This window comes from Furipterus horrens, unplaced genomic scaffold, assembly GCF_987537825.1.
Source record: "Furipterus horrens unplaced genomic scaffold, mFurHor1.1.pri manual_scaffold_12, whole genome shotgun sequence".
NCBI classification, from domain to species: domain Eukaryota; kingdom Metazoa; phylum Chordata; class Mammalia; order Chiroptera; family Furipteridae; genus Furipterus; species Furipterus horrens.
The window spans coordinates 14,791,219-14,811,441 of NW_028327182.1; the positions used below are offsets into that span (position 1 = coordinate 14,791,219).

Consider the following 20,223-nt stretch of genomic DNA (forward strand, 5'->3'; position numbering starts at 1 on the left):
TCTGTAGCTTCAGCTTCACTGGAGAGGACACTCCAGCGTCATCGCAAGATGTCGATTCAACACGGGAGGAGACAGATACCGTGTCACTCCCGAGTCGGACTGCACAGCCATTCTCGGCGGTGCAGATAGACTCTTAAGAAGCTACACCATCGTCTCTCGAGACGGACGGCTGCTGACGACGACGTTATATTCATTGTATAGAAATTGAAGTGTGTTCCACCAGTATAAAGGCTTATTTTTACTGTGACTAAGTGAACAGAGTAAGCTTTAAAAACAAATACAAGTGCCCTTCTATTAGTAAAGACAATGTATTTTACTCTGTATTAAGTTAACTATATATTGCATATTATAAACTAGAATCAATTGTTTTAGCTTTATTATATTTAGCTGTTAAAGTTATGAAATAATTATCAAAAATAATAGCTTACTATGTAATATAATAATATTACTTTCTATCTAAGATAAACACTGGATACAAGGTACAGAAATGCACTTAAGTAACTTGCGACAAAAAATAAAAATTTCTCAGGAAAATCTTCACACTTACCTGATTGGTATATAATCTTATGTGTGAAAGCCAGATCTTGCTGAGACACGTATCACCTGTGTCTCAAAAAAAAAACAAAAAAAAACAAAAAACAAAAAAAAATTCTTAAAGTGGATTTCAGAATTTATATAATAAAAACTGATTTTCTTTAAATCAAAAAAGTATTTTCTGTGAAATATGGGAACTGATTTTCTGTCTGTTTAAAACCTTACACTAGCTTCCCTTAACATACAAAATAAAATTCAAACTCCCTTCAGTGACCCGTAAGGCACTACATTTATAACTCATGACTATCTCTCTGATCTTATACGAGGCTCAATTCCACCAGATAAAGTCAAGGCATATACCAGTCTTCTGTGTGTGTTTCTAGCACTCCATGCTCATTTTCTGCTCCTGTTATTTATATTTGCTTCTCAAGCCATTCCATTATGACTGGCCATCTACTCTCAGCTGAAATATCACCATCTCAGAAATCTTCCTGGGCATACCAATTTCATATAACCCCGGTCACTTTCTGTCACATTGTTGTGTCTAATACTTTCTCATTTCACTATAAACAACATGAAATTATCTGTCTATAAAGGTATCTTTGTGGGTGTGCATATGCGTTCTCACTCTATTCCAGAACAGATAGAATAATATTATATATTTTATTTTACATCTGTATTTTCTGATTTTGGAATATGATCTGACACATAGGACTTACTTGCCAATATGTGTTTTTTGAAGAAATAAATAATTATGTAAAGGTACAGTATCTACATTAAATTTGTATTCTTCGGAATGAGTATATCCTTTTTTCTCTTTTTCCTCTTTTTTCTTTCTTTATTTTAAAATTTCTACTTTTATGTGCCACATACTTTAATGATAATAGTAACAATTTAAATATAACTATTGTTGAAGTTAAGGCAACAAGACTCAAAGGTGTCACCTATTTCAGTGATATTTTCTTGTTTTCTGTAATTTGATGCTGCATGATGATGCTGAGCAGGAAGAAGAAGAGGAGGATTATACCTAACAGCATTAGGTAGTTTTATGCAAAATATAAACCTAAAGTACATAAATACCTCTTTGTAGGTTGGTTTCTATTTCCATATGTTTAAGAGGTTCATTTGTGATCCCCTTGACCCTCCTCCTTGTCTGTGCACAGCTAGTGTAATGAAAAAAATATAGAGTATAAACTAATATACCTGACTCTTCTAAACCTTTGCTCCCATGCTTTCAGTGAGAAAGAGCCAAAAACATATGGAAAATGGATGACCACACTTATTTTCATTTATTTAATAAGGGAGGAACATCAAGCCTTTTGCTCCGTATTTGCTGAAATAAATAACTTTTAAAAATAACATCTCATGGTACCTGATGTGCAACTACTGATCTAAACCTGTTAGCAATGACTAGCAGAGGACATTTAAGTTTAACTGGCAGGGCTAATTATTAACCTCACTTTCCTATCTCAGGGTTATATTTACTCTCTAGCCCTCACTCATGGTATATTGTAGAGGACTTGAACTCTCAGTCACACAGGACATGACTGATGCTAGTCCACGAAATTTGTTGGAGCTGGTAAGCGGGAATTAGAAGTTATTCAATTTATTGATGAGACATGTATGTGCTAGAAGATGGCAAATGCTTAACAGTTCAGGAGCCCCAGCTCATAAAATTTCTGTGTACGTGTTGGTCTGTGGCATGCTGAAACCTTGTATCAAAGATTGCCTGCCTCTGGTACTCCCTACCACTAAGAAAGAGGCAAATCTCCTAGTGGGCTTTTTGTTGTTTTTGGAGTTCACACCTACCTCACTGTAAGTCCTTCAGTTTTGAGTGGAGTGCAGAGCAAGAGAAAGATCTGAATCAGGCTGGTGATATCATGCAAGCTACTGTGCTACTTGGACCATATGTCTAAGGAGATAAACTGGTTCTTGAAATGTTTGTTAGATAAGGTGGATACATGGAGCCTTTAGCAGATCACTATGAGCGAATCCAGTGTAGAACTTCAGAGGTTAGGAGCAAATAGATGTCTTCCACAGCACATAAAAAGTTATCCTCACAGAAACACCTTCAGGTTTGCCGCTGAGCCTTATGGAAACACACTGTGTGACCATGAGCCACAGCATGAACTTGAACCTCTCTTATTGTCTACACCAGCAATTTTTAACCCTTTTCCTCTCATGGCGCCCATAGCCCAATTACTAAAATTCTGTGGTACACCAAGAAATATTTTATATTTTTTGCAGATCTGAAAAAATAGGTATAATTTTGATTCATTCATACCAGACAGCTATTGTTGTATTGGCTGTCATCATTTTTTTTATTTAACAGTAGAAGGAAAAAGGTCAGTGTCCCTGACCAAATAATTAGGTATTTTATTTGTTTATTTATTTTTCCCATGAACCTGGGCTTTATTTGGGAACTCTTGGAGAAAGAGAGGGAGGAGCTAAAACTGGTGGATATATTGGGGGACGGGCTTCTCAACTTGCTTTTACGTTTAGATTCGGATGAGTGAGAATAGCTGTAGACATGAGAGGAGAGGAAATGGGACGTTCATGGAATGGACACTTTCCTTAGGGAAGGAAGCCAGGACCAAGATATAGGGAATATGGGGGTGGCAAGGAAAGCCATCCCTAAGACTCAACCAAGGTCACTGCTTCATGCCAACCCTGCCCTTTCTTATCTCCTGGCCCAGATGACTGCCCTGCTGGCTCCCTCAATGTCCAGTGGAATGGGGGCGCCCTCTGTCTCTGGATCCCTTGCTTAGGAGAGCTCTTCACTCAGTCTGCTCCAAAGGCCAGCCAGAGTCTGGATGTCAGAAAGCACCTGCCTCTCTGGTCATGGCTAAAGGAGGCCACAGTGGCCACGTGGAAGACACCCCTGACGTTGAACTAACAGGACCTGGGGACTAGAACCCCACCTAGGACACTGGCACCCACGTGCTTGGCCAGCACAGTGGCCTGCTCATGTGTGACAGGGTTAAGCCGCTGCTTGGACAGCTCCCTCAGTGTGTCCAGGTCGGTGGGCATGTCAGGCTTATAGCCAACCACCGCAACCTTGGCACTGGGGCAAAACTCCTGAGTCTCCCTTTTTGAGGGCACTGATAGTGTTGCTGGTCAGCTAATGTCAACGCAGATGAGAACAGCGTCTGAATCGGGATAGACTAGGGTTTTCAGGTGACCGTAGTGAGAGGAACCTGAAGGGTCCCATACACGGAATGCAATGCCGCGGCTCGTGTCCTTTGCAAAGCCTGTGGTGTAGTTCTCAGACACAGGGAGAACGTCACTCCAGGGTAGGTGCGCACTTTCAGCAGCGCCCCTTGGCCGCGCTCCGCCTCTCTCCCACCACCACGACCTCGCAGCAGCCTCTTTGCCCCTCCATGGGCTGCGCTACACCCACCCATTAGGCTCCTGTGCAGCGCCCCTCCCAGCCTCTGCTTTGCTGCCAACACCAGCCTCTCTGGGCCTCTGCCGAGCCCCCAGACAGGGCTTACGTGCCCCTTCTCCCCGGGTTGAAAGATCACTGCTCTCCACTCTAAGGCTGGACGTACAAAGCAGTGTTCCGTTACCAAGGGGCACTGGTACGTACTACATAAGCCTTAAGAACATCCCGAGGGAACAATTAATTTGCTTGAACAAGAGGTTAAGGATACATATTTCCTACTTTCCTTCCATTAATTTCTATCTCATTCCATACCCGTACCCTCTTGAGATTATTACGATCAGAGGACTAAAATAGTTCAGGATTGTTTTAGACATGAATATAGTTCTGCATATTTGACTGGCATACAACGGACCTCTCTAGCACTCACGGTAGCCCCGAGAACAGGGCAGAGGGGAAATTATCACAGGGGCTGACTCTCTGGCTGTTTATTTTACCTGGAAGATGAGAAGAGAGGTATGGGCGAGATATGTGTCTACACTATTGATAGATGAAAGCTAACGGTTTGGTTCTATGGTCAGAACCCTTCGCCCATTGTCCTTTATAAGATTATAAAGGGTCTTAATATCTAGGAGGGAGGGGTTGTTATTTTTTATTGTTAAAATAATTAAATATTTTAAAAAAAGAAGAAGAATATATGAAAGGGTGAAGCGGGAGAACTTGTATGTACGAACCATGGGCACGGACTTGGGGGGAGTTGCTGGGGGAGTGGGGTGCTGGGTGGAGGGGAATAAAGGGGAAAAATTGGAACTATTGTAACAATATAATCAATAAAATATACTTAAAAAAGAATAATTTAATTAGAAAGGTGACAGAAAGGACTGAAGAAGAGGTCCATGAACTGACATCTCTGACTGGCCTCAAAATATTACTGAATTTGCTTAAGTAATTTAAGTGTTTATTTAAGTACAGTATTTGTTTACCCTGGAAAGGCTTAAGAACGAAAAGCCTGAGAAGAGAAGGATTTTACTCATCAGTTGGACACCGCTGTTCTTTCCCATACAGCTTTTGCAAATAGTAAAAACGTGTCTATGGAAGCAGGGATGTGGCTAAGGAAGTGACATCAGCCACAGGGACCTTGAAACAGCCAGGCTGACCTGGTTATAGCCAGCTGCCATTTGCCCAGCGCCCATAACAAAGACAAACGTCGAGCCCTCGATACGGCACCGTACTTCAACACCCTGCTCGCTCTCTGGAGTCAGAGTGAATATATTTGAAAACTTCCCTTAAAAGGAACCATTTTTTATTCTTTCTGGAAAGGGCACTTAATCTGCATATGCATTTTCATATCCTGCCTGCAATACTTCCTCCAACAGCACCATCTGTAGACATAAGTGTGTGTTCACCCTCACAGGATTGCACACGGCACTTCTGATGAGGGAAATGATTTTAAAGCAACGAAGCATGGCATTTAGCTCATTCGCATGGAATTCACAGTTGAACCTTGCACCTCACCATTCTGAGGTGGAGGGAGCCTGATTAATGTTAGAATGTTCTTTTGAACAGTAAATTACATTGCAAGCTCAGTGGCACATTGAAGTTGGAATATTGATCTTCAGGAAAAAATGTATACGTTCTGGATTAGTGACTGATATAAGATCCTGTTTCTCCAAATGCCAGAATAAATCATCTAGGAAACAAGAGGTGAAGATGGGAGTTCTCCTGTCATTACTGTCTCTAGTGATCCACTAACAAAACAGTTCCTTGTCTTCTAAACCACTTTGGGTTCTGCTGTTTCTGAGATTTTCATGCCATAGTGAGGAACGGTTATTAGGTGCCTTGAGAATTGAACCAATAAACTCAAAACTGAGCTGGTCTCTCGGCCACTGGGATCCCATGCAATCCAACCAACATGCAAAAAACTGACTTACTCTACTGGTGGGAGTGATTGATCTTAAGTATCTAGTGGAAATTTGGTTACTGCTATAGAATTGGGGCAAGGAAGCATACGTCTGAGATTCAGGTATTCCTTAATAGTCCCATATACTTTGTCAAAACTTATTGAAAACTATAAAACCCTAAGATACACATGACGTCTAATAGCATAGATACATCAGGAGTAAAATTGAACATCATGCATTAGCAAAGAGTCACACTAATTGAGATGCTTGCTGAAGCCAAAATAAATATAGAGTGGGGAGTGGAAGAAGACAATTAACATACTAACTATTGTCATGTGAACAGTTGTAGAAATAGTATTTCTTATGATCTTTTCCTTGCTTTGATATGATCATATAGATTATTGTGTATTTGTATGTCAGTTCTTCCCTTTTTCTTCACATTTGTCAACTGCTATCATAAGGTATATTGATAGTGGTTAAGCATAGGGGGTCATCAAGAGATATTGTATAATCAGTTTGGGGGGAGAAAAGCAGTATAGTTTTGATTATATGAAGAATGTTGCATCATTTTAAGTACAGGAGGATTCTGTCATCATCTTTCTGTCTATGTGAAAAATGTCTAAGAGATGTGTGTGTGAACAGCAAGATAATATTTTGATTGTGATGGGTTGTACTACATGAACTTCATTTAACTGGAGGCTACTTTTGAAAGAAATCAGTGGAATGGTTTAGGTTAGCATGATCACAAAGAGTTCAACAATTTTTGGAAAGCAGTGAAAGATCATCACTGTTTAATATGGTTAAAGGCAAATGGTATACTAATCAATGATTTTGAGTTCGTCTTTGCTTTTTTCCACACTTCAGTCCACTGCTAACTTTTAATAACGGCCCTGGCCTATAAGTAGAAGCTTGGCTACATATCCAAAATGATGGCAACCACATCGAAGTCACAATTTTCCTAGCCTTCTTCACTCATCCCCATTTCACAGTCCTCTGTGGGAGCTGGATAGGCTAGCACTCTTGGTTTCCTTGCAGGCTTTTAGTTGTTCAGCTTGATTAAAGTTTAGACAGGCTTCAACCAGTCTTTCATCCCATCACCTTTCCTTTTTTCAGAGCACTCATATAGAAAATGTGTAATGCAAATCTTTCTCTGCTTCTTTGAGATATAATTTTCTTTTAAAGTCTCTTGCCAGTTTTATAAAGAAGGACCCGGGAACCATCCTTTTGAAATATAAACATCGAAGAACACAGTGCTCCTATCTCTCAGTCTTTGTGGAAAGTTAGGAGTTTAACTTCACTGAACACCAATTTGTAAACATAGACGGCCTAATTACAGAGAAAAATATTGGCAAACTGAGGAATAACTCAACGTGTTTGCCACATTCTGTTGATCACCCTCTCTGTAACATCTGCCATTACTTCACCAGTCGCTCAAGCAGCACTAAAAAATGTCCTGCCCTTTGTTTCAATGAAGCTAAATCCAGACTGAGGTCTTTTCTGTTTTCCCTAGTGCAGTAGTAGTCTTGAACAAGTCTTGGTGTCTGTTTCAATTTGTCCAGTGCAATTTTTTTTTTTTTGACACCATAAATGAAGTTGAGGTAATGAACCTAATTCTAAAGAGAAGATGGAGATGAACATCTAACTCAGGAATATTTGTCATGGTTTGTTTATGCTCAAAGCAAAGCTCATGAATTTTACCATCTGTGGAGACCTTAGTATTGGAATAATTAAGGATAATAGTTGACTCTGAGTTGAGTAAATCAAACCTCTATTTGAGGATAGCCCTTTTATGAGAAATAGAACTCAGTGCCATGGGACGGTGGCTTTCCTTGCAAAGTCGCAAAAGATGAAGGAGAGGATGAAGATTTATGTGAAAAGAAATGTTGAAAGAGTGAATATTAACAAAAAATGTAAAGCTTACTTAAAGATAAGGTAGCAATTATTCTTGGATTTCTTAGGACAATTTCTGGTAACATTTGATATGAATGTCAACTGGGAAATTTGAAATCTGCAGGGCAAGCCAGCAGCCAGCTGACTGGAAACTGCAGCAAGAACTGATGTTGCCATCTTGAGCCCTAAGGCGGTCTGGAGGCAGAATTACTTTTTTTTGAGAACCTCAGGTTTTCCCAGAGCTGACAATTGATTAAAGGAGGCCCATCTACATTAGGGGTGGTTATCTGCTATCCTCAAATTCTACTGATTTAAATGTTAACCACACCTAAAATAATTCTTTAACAGCAACATCTAAACTGGGGCAAACAACTGTGCGCCATAACCTCGCCAAGTTGATTTGTAGAATTAACCATTACATTAAGTAAAGATCAGAGATGGAATGTTTGGAAAGTTATACTTATTCCATGTATGAATTATAGTATGTAAATATGATCACCAATAATATTTAGAATATTAGGTAACATTTTTTAGTATAAGCATTTTATACTGATAATATTTTACCTTCACATACATAGGACAAAATAGTTACTAGGTGTATGTTCAGTATAAAGAAAATAAATTTGAGCCCTGACTGGTGTGGCTTAGTTAGTTGGGCATTGTCTCTCAAGGTGAAGGGTCTTCGGTTTGAATCCCAATCAGCATATATGACTAGGTTGCAGGTTCCGTCCCTGGTTAGGCATGTGGGAGAGGCAACAAATCAATGTTTCTCTCTTACATCGATGTTTCTCTCTCTCTCTTTCTCCCTCCCTTCATCTCTCTCTAAAAATAAATTTAAAAAATATTTAGACAACTTGTTCAAGTTAATTCACCTCATAAGATGTGGAGCTGGACTCTAAACCTTTACTATTCAATGCATTAATCCCTAGCCACGTATGGACGTGGAGAACATGACATGTAGCTAGTCCACATGGTAAAAGGAAACACAGTATTAATTTTAACAATATATTCTATTTACCACAATATATAGAAAGGATTATTTCAGCATATAATCAATAGAAAATAATTAAGATATTTTACTGTTTTTTTTTTATGCTGCATCTTTCTGTTTCTTTTTGTTGTTGTTGTTATTGTTTTTAAATGTGGTTACTAGAAAGTTTAAAATGATTCATGAGTCTGTTATTATATTTCTATTGGACTGCACTAATCTAAGCACTTGACCTTCCTAAAGGGGTGTTCCTTCTTACAATAATGTCTACTTGTTTGTAAAGTGCGGCTCCTTATCACTTAAAAACAATTAGCATGGAATACTTAATTAGCTTAGTTTATTATCACCTAACATAGGCCAGGACTTTGATTTCGCACCACAGAATGGAGTAAAGATGTCTAGATACAAACAGAAATCTAGACACATATTTGTTTTGGTTTTATCTGTTAAAGCTGCTCCCTCATACAAAGACTTCATATGACTTGTTCACTCAATATTAAGGTAATTAATTTTATCTCTGAGCTTTCATCCTCTACAGGTTTATAAATTGAGGTGTATTTGTAGGTTCATTATTAGATAATGCCTAACTGCTAAAGTAAATATGGATTCATTATGTACGTAGAGTGATGATTGCTTTGAAACTTGGCTCCTAAAATTCTGAATCAAAATTTTGGCACTTTAAGATAACTTTTAATTTTGTATTAAATTTCTGATAATACTATTTGATGTGGGAAATTTTGCAGCTTACTGAGCTTTAAAAATAAAAAGAGCTATTAATAACACTACCAAGAAAAGCAATACAATTTTACTAGGTAAAACTCAAAATTACTTATGCATTTGACTGAAACAACCATTAAGAGAACTAAAAGGGAAAGTTATGAGTTTCTATTATAAATAAAGTTCCACAGGACTCTTCTGAGAAATTAAAAGATAGTTTTATTCTGATACAATACAATTTGCTAAACAGACAATGTAGCCTCCAGCATTAACCAAAGATTTGTGTTGAGGTGAGAAAAAATAAAGCAAGGGTTTTAGACAAGAGTTGCAAAAAGCTGATTACCCAAGGGATCGGTTGATAAGGAAACAAGACCAGCAACTTACATCCTTCATTTCCTGATTGCTGGGAGCAGCTGCACTTCCAAGGGTTGGCTGACTCCCCGGTTGGTAAGTGGCCTTTTGAGAAGAACAATGGGTAATTTCAGTTGACTCGTGCTCAGCAGGTCGGGTCATGGGATGTGGCCAACAGTTGGAATCATAAGACATGGTCAGGACGGTAGGGGGTCACAAAGCATGGGACCGTGCCTCAGTTTCCCTTGGAGTCTGCAAAATAAACTAGTAAAATAAGCTTTGTGGTGAAAGGACAGTGCAGGAAATTGCAGAAGGCTCTAGATCTTTGGTCACAAAATTATGATATCAGAATCCTCACTGTACACTAAACCACAAGAGTCTATTTTACGGTTTTGTTAAACTATCTTTTTTATTCATGTTTTCACAAAGAAAACTGACCGCAAATTAATAAACAGTGGTCTATCTGAAATGCAATCCTATTTCCCTTTGTACTTAAATGTATTTAATTTTTTCATTAAATTCAAACACATCTGTGAATAAAGTTTAAACTATTTAGTTATATCATTTCTGTAACCTTAATTGTCTTTCACATATTTAATTTATTCTCCAAGTAACTTCCCCTTCAGCAGGGTCAGTAAAATATTGCACGCAGGCCAAATCAGGCCTGCTTTTTTAAAGTAACAATTTATCAGAAGACTGTCACCGCCTTTTTCTTTCTTTTCTTTTTTTTCCCTTTCTTTTGAACAAAGTATGCTGCTTTAGTGCTACAACAGCAGAATTAAGTAGTTCTGGTAGATACTCTCTGGCCTGTAAAGACAAGACATATCTATCTGACCATTATCAGAAAAAGCTGGATGAGCTCTGTCTTAAAGGGAGATTTTGCTTATTCACCTAAGGCTATTATTTGTTTTTCTTTTACTCCTGCCATTGCTACTTACATTTCTTTATCAAAGAAGGCATTATACAATCTCTACACTCTATTATGTATTTGCATGCCTTAGCATAAAACCTTATACATAATACCTGTTTATAAGATTAGCAATTGTTTAATGCAGGGGGCCCCCAGCCCTCAGGGCTGTGAACTGGTACCCTTCTGTGGCCTATTAGGAACCAGGCTGCACAGCAGGAAGTGAGTGGATTAGAGTCAAGGTAGTGGCTGGGCCTCAGAGAGGAGGGGGATTCAGTGTCGCTGCCGCCTCTGCCACTCCAGCCACCTCCAGCCAGGCCCACGTGGGCCCCACCTTGGCCACGATGATTCTCAGCTTCCAGAGAAGCCACCTGGACTCCGAGGGGCCCTGGAAGCTGACAGCTACCGAGACCCACATCATGAAGTCAGCGGACATGGGGAAGTTAGCTGATGAATTGCATATGCCATCTCTCCACCAAATGGTGTTTGGACACCACGTTTTAAGAATCCAGCACTGTTCTGACTTCGGAATCGAGTCCAATGCTGCAGATGCTTTCAGATGTGTCAACGACTGCCCAGGAAGGCTCGCAATAACCTATAAGAGAAGCAGCAGGAAAGCAGGACCAGGGGGAACAAAGAAGGAGGCTAGTAAGCCATGTGATAAGAGCTATACGACAGATTATAAAGGAACATGACTTGGAGAATCGCTCTCGTTAAAGGCTTTATCTACAGCAGATCATACAGCTATAGAGGAATAGAAAGCAAGAGAACAGATTACGTTTTTGAAGAAGTTACCCTGCTGGAGGATGGACTTCACGATCATGGAGTTTCAAGTCTAAGTGTGAAAATTAAGAGTAGAACCTTCCAGCTTTTTCTCGTTGTTGTGGTTTTCGTTTGTTTGTTTCTTCCTTTCTTTGAGAATTGTTGGAGTGTTTATCAGAATGCATGACACGAAATTTTACCACGAGGCTGACATGACCAGCAGGTGATGAGAACATACATCATAAAAGAGCAAAATTGCTAATTTAACATATGCTCCGCCTTCCTTCTTCACGGAGCCCAATGAAGTAGCACAGTATTTACCGACCAAAGAGGCAGTTTTTGAGAAGCTAATATTTCCGGAAAGAATTGATAATAACCCCACATACTCACAAGAAAATTCACCTGTACAATAGAATATAACACACCGCATGCGCGCCGTGAAATCTGAAGGAGATCTTGGTTATGTGGACGGGGGGATTTTTATTATGAGAATTAGTTGCTTTATTTATGTGGAAATTTTCAGTAACCTTAAAGTAAAAAGATAAAACACTGTTGCAAGCAAAAGAAATAATAATAATAAAAATAAAGTCAAGATGGAATATCCTGAGATGTCCACAAAAACACTGAAAAGCTTGCTTCCATTTCCAACGTCTCATCTTTGTGAAGCAGGGTTTTCTGCAAGTGACAGTGACCAGAACGAGATTATGAAGTAGACTGGACATAAACAACAGAGTTTGGGTGTCACTCTCTCCTGTCACCCCCAGGTGGAACCGTCTAGTGCAGGAAAACAAGTTCAGAGCTCCCACTGATTTTGAATTACCGTGAGCTGTATAATTGTTTCATTATGTATTATAATGTAATAATAATAGAAATAAAGTGCACAATAAATGTAACACTCTTGAATTATCCCCAAACCACCAACCCTTTCCCTGGTCCATGGAAAAAACTGTCTTCCCTGAAACCCGTTCCAGTGCCAAAAATGTTGGAGGCCGCTGGCTTAATGAATAATCTAGATACGGAGAATCATTACAAAAGTGTAAATGTAATACATGTACACATTCTTTTCTTTGTTAAAGGGGTTTATTGCTCATATTTAGCTGTGTTCATTAATCTTATAATCACATATATTTAGCATATGTTATTTTAAACACCATGAAAAACCTGGGTCTGTGGAATAATCTATTCAGTTCTTCTGGTTGTATTGGTCAGTTATATGGCCCACACGGTCAATGGCTAAGGCTTTCTCCCATGAAATTGAACAGTTCATTGAATAGATTACATTAACTGCTTTTCTAACACTATATTGACCTTCAGTATATGTGGTCTACTCTGATTTCTTCCTGAATGGCTTTCTAAAATACTAAAGCTATTTTCTATTAATGGATTCATTCGGTGATTGTTTATTTTCTAAATACAGAGCATTGGGTACTGTGGTAAGCGTTTACATGTGTGACCACATTAAACCCATGCATCAGTATGACTTGGACCTGAACTTGAGAGAAGTTGCATATTTCCAAATTTATGGAGCCATTTTTTTTTTTAATTGTCTGATTTTTCATCTTCTGTACCTAAGCATTACTACTCAGGTTGTTTCCAAATCACAGCTCTTTTGTAGTGTCTGGCAAGACCACCAGGAAATTTTAACCAACAGAGCTATTATGATAATTGACTAAATGGGTTGAATCAATCAATCAACTCAGTTATTTAAAGGTTGCTTATTTGGCTCTTTATTCTCTCCCTTTCTCTGGCTTCCTGCCCTTGTCCATTTCATTGCTCTTTAGCACTTTCATTAGAGAGTTGGCATGAAAAGAGAAAAAAGATGAAAACTGAATGAGGCTATTTCATTTTTTAATAGGCATAGCAATATTTAAATATTCCCTCAGGGCTATCTCACCTATTCATCCAAAAGATCATATAACTATATTTAGCATTATCCTTTTTGCCCATCAGAAAGGAGGTATGTGTCAATCCAAGTAGACTTAATTGGATACACAAAATCTACCTTTTTCTAAATGTTTGCAAGTTTAAATAATATATTAGTTTACTGACTATCTAATTAATTTTAATTATTATATTTATTTCTTTGTGTTTTATTTTGCTTCTTAATATAGTTTTGTTGAGAATTATGTCACATATCATAAAATATACTTATTTCCTGTGACTCATTTCAAATGATTTTTAGTAACTGTTCTGAGTCATTCAATTCTTAACATAAATCAGTTTAAAAACAATCTTAATCCTTCACTAAGATGCCCATTTACTGTAAGTCTCTGTTGCGCATTGGAGCCAAAACCATGACAACTGCTTTTGAGGCAGGAGAGAGAAGACAGGAGACACCACTCCAGTCTTCCTGATCTGGGGTCTGGACAATTTTTAAGGGACAGGCAGAACAAGCTGGCATGTGGTAGTGCTGGCAGAGTAAGCTTTAATTGGAGGGTTTGGGAACTTGGCCAATTATGGTGTAAGATCCAGGGGTAAGAGAAAGCACAAAGGAATTCATGTTTGGCAGGCTTTCATTGGTCAGTTCTATGAGTGTCCATATTTGGTCTAGGCACTGGATCTTCCTTATTGAAGAAACTCACTTCATAAACGGCTCTGATGGCCACATTTCTCTTACTCAAGTTCTGTAGGCTGAACATTCTTATTTCTTGGGTCACTGTGGTGACATGGAGGCACATCCCAGTGAATTTTCTGTAAAATAACTCAAGGATTGTATAAATCACCATCTGCTTTAAGGAGAACCAGTGTGTTGTTTCACCTCCAGTCTCACACCCAGTCCCAGAAACCCTCTAAATTCACTTTTTGTCTCTATTAGTTTGCATTTCTTGATTGTGTGTTATAAATGGAATCATAAAATACATTGCCTCTTCTGTCTGGTTTCTTTTATTTAACATAATGTTGACATTCATCCAGGATTTAGCATGCATTTGTGCTTTGTTCCTTTTCAATGCTTAATAGTATTCTCTTTTATTAATATATTGCATTTTGTACATCTGTTTATCAGTTGATAGATATTTGGACTGTTTCTAATTTCTGGCTATTATGAATAATGCTGCTGTGAATGCACACATGCATTTTTTGTGTGAGGAAATATATTTTCATTTCTCTTGGATACATACTTACAAATGGAATTGCTGTATCATGTTATTTTTATTTTTATCTTTTTGAGAAACTACCAAATGGTTTTTCAAAGAAGCCTGTAAGTTACATTTACACACTAACATCATTAATATATTTATCTACTCAAGTTAAAGTAATGATGTTAATATTGTGTTTAAGTACAAATTTTTGCCATAAACCTGAGAAAATTAAATATAATATATTGCTAATTATTTGAGAAAATAGAAAATCTGATTTTGTAGAACTAAGAAATGAATTTAATGATATTATGTAAGAGAGAGAGAGAGAGAAAGAGAGAGAACTAGATCTGAGAATGTCATGTTACTTGATAAGATTTAAAAAATAACTCTATTTGAAAGGATTTAAAGAAAAAGGCAAGGCCCCCAATTTAGATTATTCTACATAGTTAGAGAAGTGCAGACATTTTGCCTAACTCTGGAGGGTCTCAATTGCCCTCAGTTCTTAATAAACCACAAACTGAAGTAGCACGTCTTGGGAAGGCCTGTTCAAACCCCTTCACAACTCTTATAAACCTTAAAGAAAATTTTGTTTTTCAAAAGGATTACCCAAGATATACCACCATCCCACTATAATGGTTACAAGAATTTTGTGGGAATAGTGTGAGATATGCGGACTGTATAGCATTTGGAACAAAGCAAAGGGTTGCTAAGTGACAGCTATTATTGTTGGACTAGATATTTGGCAGATATTGGGAGTCTACAGTCATTATCGATCCCACCAGGGAACACATAGACAAAGATTGAAGGACACATGTATAATTACAATATAATGTGCTTTATTACTCCACAGTAAGATTGCATTAGTGACTTGCCTGCAACAACAAGCTCATCTTTGATTTCTCATGTATTTATTGTTGTGAATGTAAGAAAAAAAAAAAGAAATGAAAAAAAACTACATAATTCACTCACACAGTTAACTTTTTTTTTTACATTTCCATTCTGTCTTTTTATAAAAGAAATTAAAATGCCTTTTAAACATCATTTTAGACCAATTGTGTTTTTTCTCTTCCCACGTGGCAACTGAAGTACAATGCAAATGCTGAGGATTCTTTCAAATCATTTATTTATAAGAACATATTATTTTGTTCCTCTTCTACTCTTAAAACATACTTATTTTATAAAATTGATACTAGCAAAATTTGTCTTTTAAAAAATTCAATATTTATATAGATATAATCTTGCTATATTTATATTTGTATCTTGTACAATCTATCTATCTGTCATGTTTTTTCAATATACCAAAGAGTTGTAACACTACAGTGTCATCAAAAGGTATTCATACAATATTTTCTTTAATTAATTTCTTATTAATTAACATTACAATGTTTTCTGTTCTTTCACATTACAAACACAAAACTGTGGTATGTTGAACATACTCATTAACTCTTTATCTATGAGCATACATTATTGATATCTGAAATTTTAATTTCAATAGGTAATCGCAAACTTTCTTTCAAAGCAACTGCAACACTTAAGTAACTTATCAACTAGCAGTACATGAAAACTTCAAATCCTTCCCCTCTACTCCAGGAATAAATACAGATTTTAATATTTTTTATACTTATTTGGTTAAAAATAGAAAATTCTTACATATTTTCATTGACCTTTTGGTTTTTCCTTGGCAGATTCTTTATTATATTTATTGACATTTTATTTTTCATTTCCTATTTGCTATGGAACACTTTCAAAAATATATTCTTAGTATTAATTTTTACCTGAATCGATTACAAATATTTTTCGCTCAGGTTATCGCTTTCCAGTTAGCTTTAAAAATTCAATAGAAGACACAATGCACATATAATAAATATAATACATATATATGATATCACTGTGTTACCTTTAAATAAAAATTCTCTGACGTAAATGTAAGCATATTATCACAGTGGGTATGAGATACCTTTAACAAACCTGGGGCAGCTGAACTACTGGATCTAATTTTATGTAGTCGTGGCAATGAACTTTGGGCCCACCAACACATTGAAATATGAATAACAAGGTTTAGCTTTAGGGTAAACAGTAAAGTTGTTAACTGTCTTTTATATTTACATTACTTTTCAATTTAAAAAAAAAAAAAATTTAAGCAGCAGGTTGCTGTAATTGTTCTGAACCAAAGCCAACTTTGAAAGACAACCAAGAGAGGTGAGTAGTCTTAGAAAATGAGACAACTTTACTATACCCTTCATGTCTTATTATCTACATTGACACGACCAAATATAGATGGGAAAAACAGAGCACCTGACCTACCTTCAAATCTCTTTAAAACATTGACTTAACTTAAGATTTTAAAATAAGTTCAAATTATTTCCAGTATGGCTTCATCTTTTGTCTGAAGAACAAGACATCTCATCTATGTTTTACTAAATCAATTAATGCTAAAGTTGAGTTAGGATCTTCTATTTCATTTTCATTTACTTTTGTTCATGCAATGTTTCTGATTATATATGATTATCATAAGGAGAAAGGAGGCTGTGCGATTCAGGGAACAGGGCAGTGCATGATTAATTCACCATTAGCGGCCTCCACGTATTTGGTAACTTCTAACTGATTTTTGTTATATTTTTGTTTCCTAATCACAAAAAAAAAAAAAAAAAAAAAAAAAAACCCATAAAATAAAACTTAACATAGTTCTGCTGGCAATTCTTTTTTTTTTTTTTTTTTTTTGGTTTTTCAATTACAGTTGTCCCCTTTTCCCCTAATTTCTCTCCCCCACCCAACCCACCCCCTCTCCCGCAATCATATCCTTCCCCGTTGTCCATGTCCATGAGTCTTTTATACAGGCTCTTTAATTAAACCCTTCCCTTACTTATCCCCCTTCTTTCCCTCTCCCATCCCCCCTATTGACTGCTATTCTGCTCTTTGTTCTATTTAGTTCCTTTGTTTGTGTTGTTCTTTAGTTTCCTGTATTAGGTGATATCATATGGTATTTTTCTTTCTTTGCCTGACTTATTTCACTAAGCATAATTCTCTCTAGTTCCATCCATGTTGTTGCAAATGGCAGGAGTTCCTTCTTTCTTTCTGCTACATAGTATTCCATTGTGTAAATGTACCACAGTTTTTTGATCCACTCATCTACAGATGGGCACTTAGGTTGTTTCCAGCACTTAGCTATTGTAAACAGTGCTGCAATGAACATAGGGGTGCATAAGTTCTTTTTAATTGGTGTTTCAAGATTCTTTGGGTATAATCCTAGTAGTGGAGTCGCTGGTTCAAATGGCAGTTCCATTTTTAGTTTTTTGAGGTAATTCCATACTGTTCTCCATAGTGGCTGCACCAGTCTGCATTCCCACCAACAGTGCAGTAGGGTTCCCGTTTCTCCACATCCTCGCCAGCACTTGTTGCTTGTTGATTTGTTGATGATGGCCATTCTGACTGGTGTAAAATGGTATCTCATTGTGGTTTTTATTTGCATCTCCCTGATGGCTAATGATGTTGAGCATTTTTTCATGTATCTATGGACCTTCTGTATGTCCTCTTCGGAGAAGTGTTTGTTCAGGTCCTTTGCCCATTTTTTAATTGGGTTGTTTGTTTTCTTGATGTTTGCTGGCAATTCTTAAGTGTGTGCGCGTGTGTGTGGTTGTGTGTATGTTGTACATTATTTTGGCAACAATTTTTTTTCCTAAAAGTATTATAGTTAAACAAGTTATTTCTATGACATAACACTAGTATGTTTTCTTACAAACTACAGAATAGATTTTCCTTCCGAATGTGCACTCTGATCAAAATTAATTTCTAAACTCTAATGGTGAGCAGTAATTAAGAAAGCAAACTTGGCTAAATGTACAAGTTTTAGCAAAGGAGCATTTAAATGTTATTTAATAGATTTTATTTTTTCAGTTAACCAACTACTGGGTGTTACCATGCCAAAAAAATTGTGTAATTGCTTTTTCACATTGGCAAGACAACCAGATGCCAAAGGTTTTAGGGCTTAAGCTTATTTATAATTCTAATTGCCACCATCATTTCCCTCTTAAGTCTAAGGAAAGAAAGGAAAGAAATTGCAAATTCTACATTACTCCCAATCACAAATAATCTTTAAAATATGCAAAACATATACATTAACATAAATATTAAATAATTTATGATTCAATTACATTGTAATAAATATTTTATTCAATATATACATTGATTTTTTATAACCACTAAATTACCTATTTAGAATGGATTCTCATTTAACTGAGCAAAATGTTGTAGTTTCTTTCATTAATAGAAGGGATGGGCTGGGGAGGACAATGGGGGAAAAAATGGGACAACTGTAATTGAAAAACCAAAAATAAAATTTTTAAAAATTTAGCAACTGAAAAAATATTACTTTAATTTATAAATTGTAACCTGAATGCTTGCATATATTTCAGTCATGTGTATTATTTTGGGGTATATGACTGTTTTCTAGAAAGAAGTGTAATTACTGTGATTTTTTAAAAACTCTGATAGTGATTATGACTGAGTTATAAATATAAAAGGGAGTTTCTTTGTTGTAATATTGGATTAATTATGAAAAATGCCTCACCTTTTATGTCCTTAAATATCAAATAACATGGCGATTGTATACTATTACATACCTATTTTGGTATTATTATTAAATTTATTTTTCCTCATCTATTCCCAAACTGATATTAGCATCTAAAAGATCCTATAAGAATCAAAAATATCAATGTACATTAAAAAAACATAAAAAATGGTGAATTTTGTTGTAACTATTTTAATAATAAAGATGGAAGGAAATATGCAGCATTTTCAGCATATTATGTTTTATTATTTCAAGAAAGGTAAAAATGCAACTGAAGTGCAAAGAAAAAAAGATCTGTTCAGTGTATGGAGAATGTGCTGTGATCGATCAAACATATCAAAAGTAGTTTGTAGAGTTTCATGTTGGAGATTTATTGCTGGATGATGCTCTGTGGTGGGATAGACCAGTTGAAGTTGCTAGCAATCAAATTGAGATATTAATTGAGAACAATCGGTGTTATACCATGCAGGAGATAGCCAACATACTCAAAATATCCAAATCAATAGTTACTAGTGAAAATGAAAAATGTGTCTTTTATTTTACAGAAGCAAAACAAGACAAAACAAAACATACAAACTTTTTGGCCAATCCAATAAAAACTGTTACACAGACACAATCTCCTAGGTAAATAATACTCAGGTTTCTCTTCAGATCGTATAAATCTTTCGCCTTTTTAATTTGAAATTAACAATAATTTTAATAAATCTATGTGTTTCAACTCATAATTACAAATACTATTATAGACTAAATGTTTGCATGCCCCCAAATTCATGCTTTGAGGCTATAATCCCCAATGTGGTATTTAGAAGTAGGGCCTTTAGCAGGTAATTGGATTTAGATGAAATCAGGTGAGTGGAATCTCCATGATGGAACTTGTGCCAATATACGTGTATGAAGAGACCAACTCTGGTCCATGTGAAAATAAAGTGAGAAAGTCCCTGTCTACAAGCCAGGAAAGAGGCCCTCACCAGAACAGAACAGTGCAGGCACTCTGATCTCAGACTTCCAGGTTAGTCTATGGTGTATTGTTAGAGCAGCACAAGATGGACTAAGATATATACCAAAAATGGAATTAGAAATATTTGCTTCTGGTTTTGTGGTATGAAGAGAGAAAATTAGGTAGAAAAGATACCAGAGATTTCAT

The 20,223-nt window shown here is 36.6% G+C and overlaps 2 pseudogenes; one reads left to right on the forward strand and one right to left on the reverse strand.

The window, feature by feature from the left end:
* Positions 1–3,315: 3,315 nt before the first annotated feature.
* On the reverse strand, positions 3,316–3,916 carry LOC149995891 (rho-related GTP-binding protein RhoN pseudogene; annotated as a pseudogene).
* Positions 3,917–11,014: 7,098 nt separating this feature from the next.
* Positions 11,015–11,845, forward strand: LOC149995892 (TIP41-like protein pseudogene; annotated as a pseudogene).
* Positions 11,846–20,223: the final 8,378 nt, after the last annotated feature.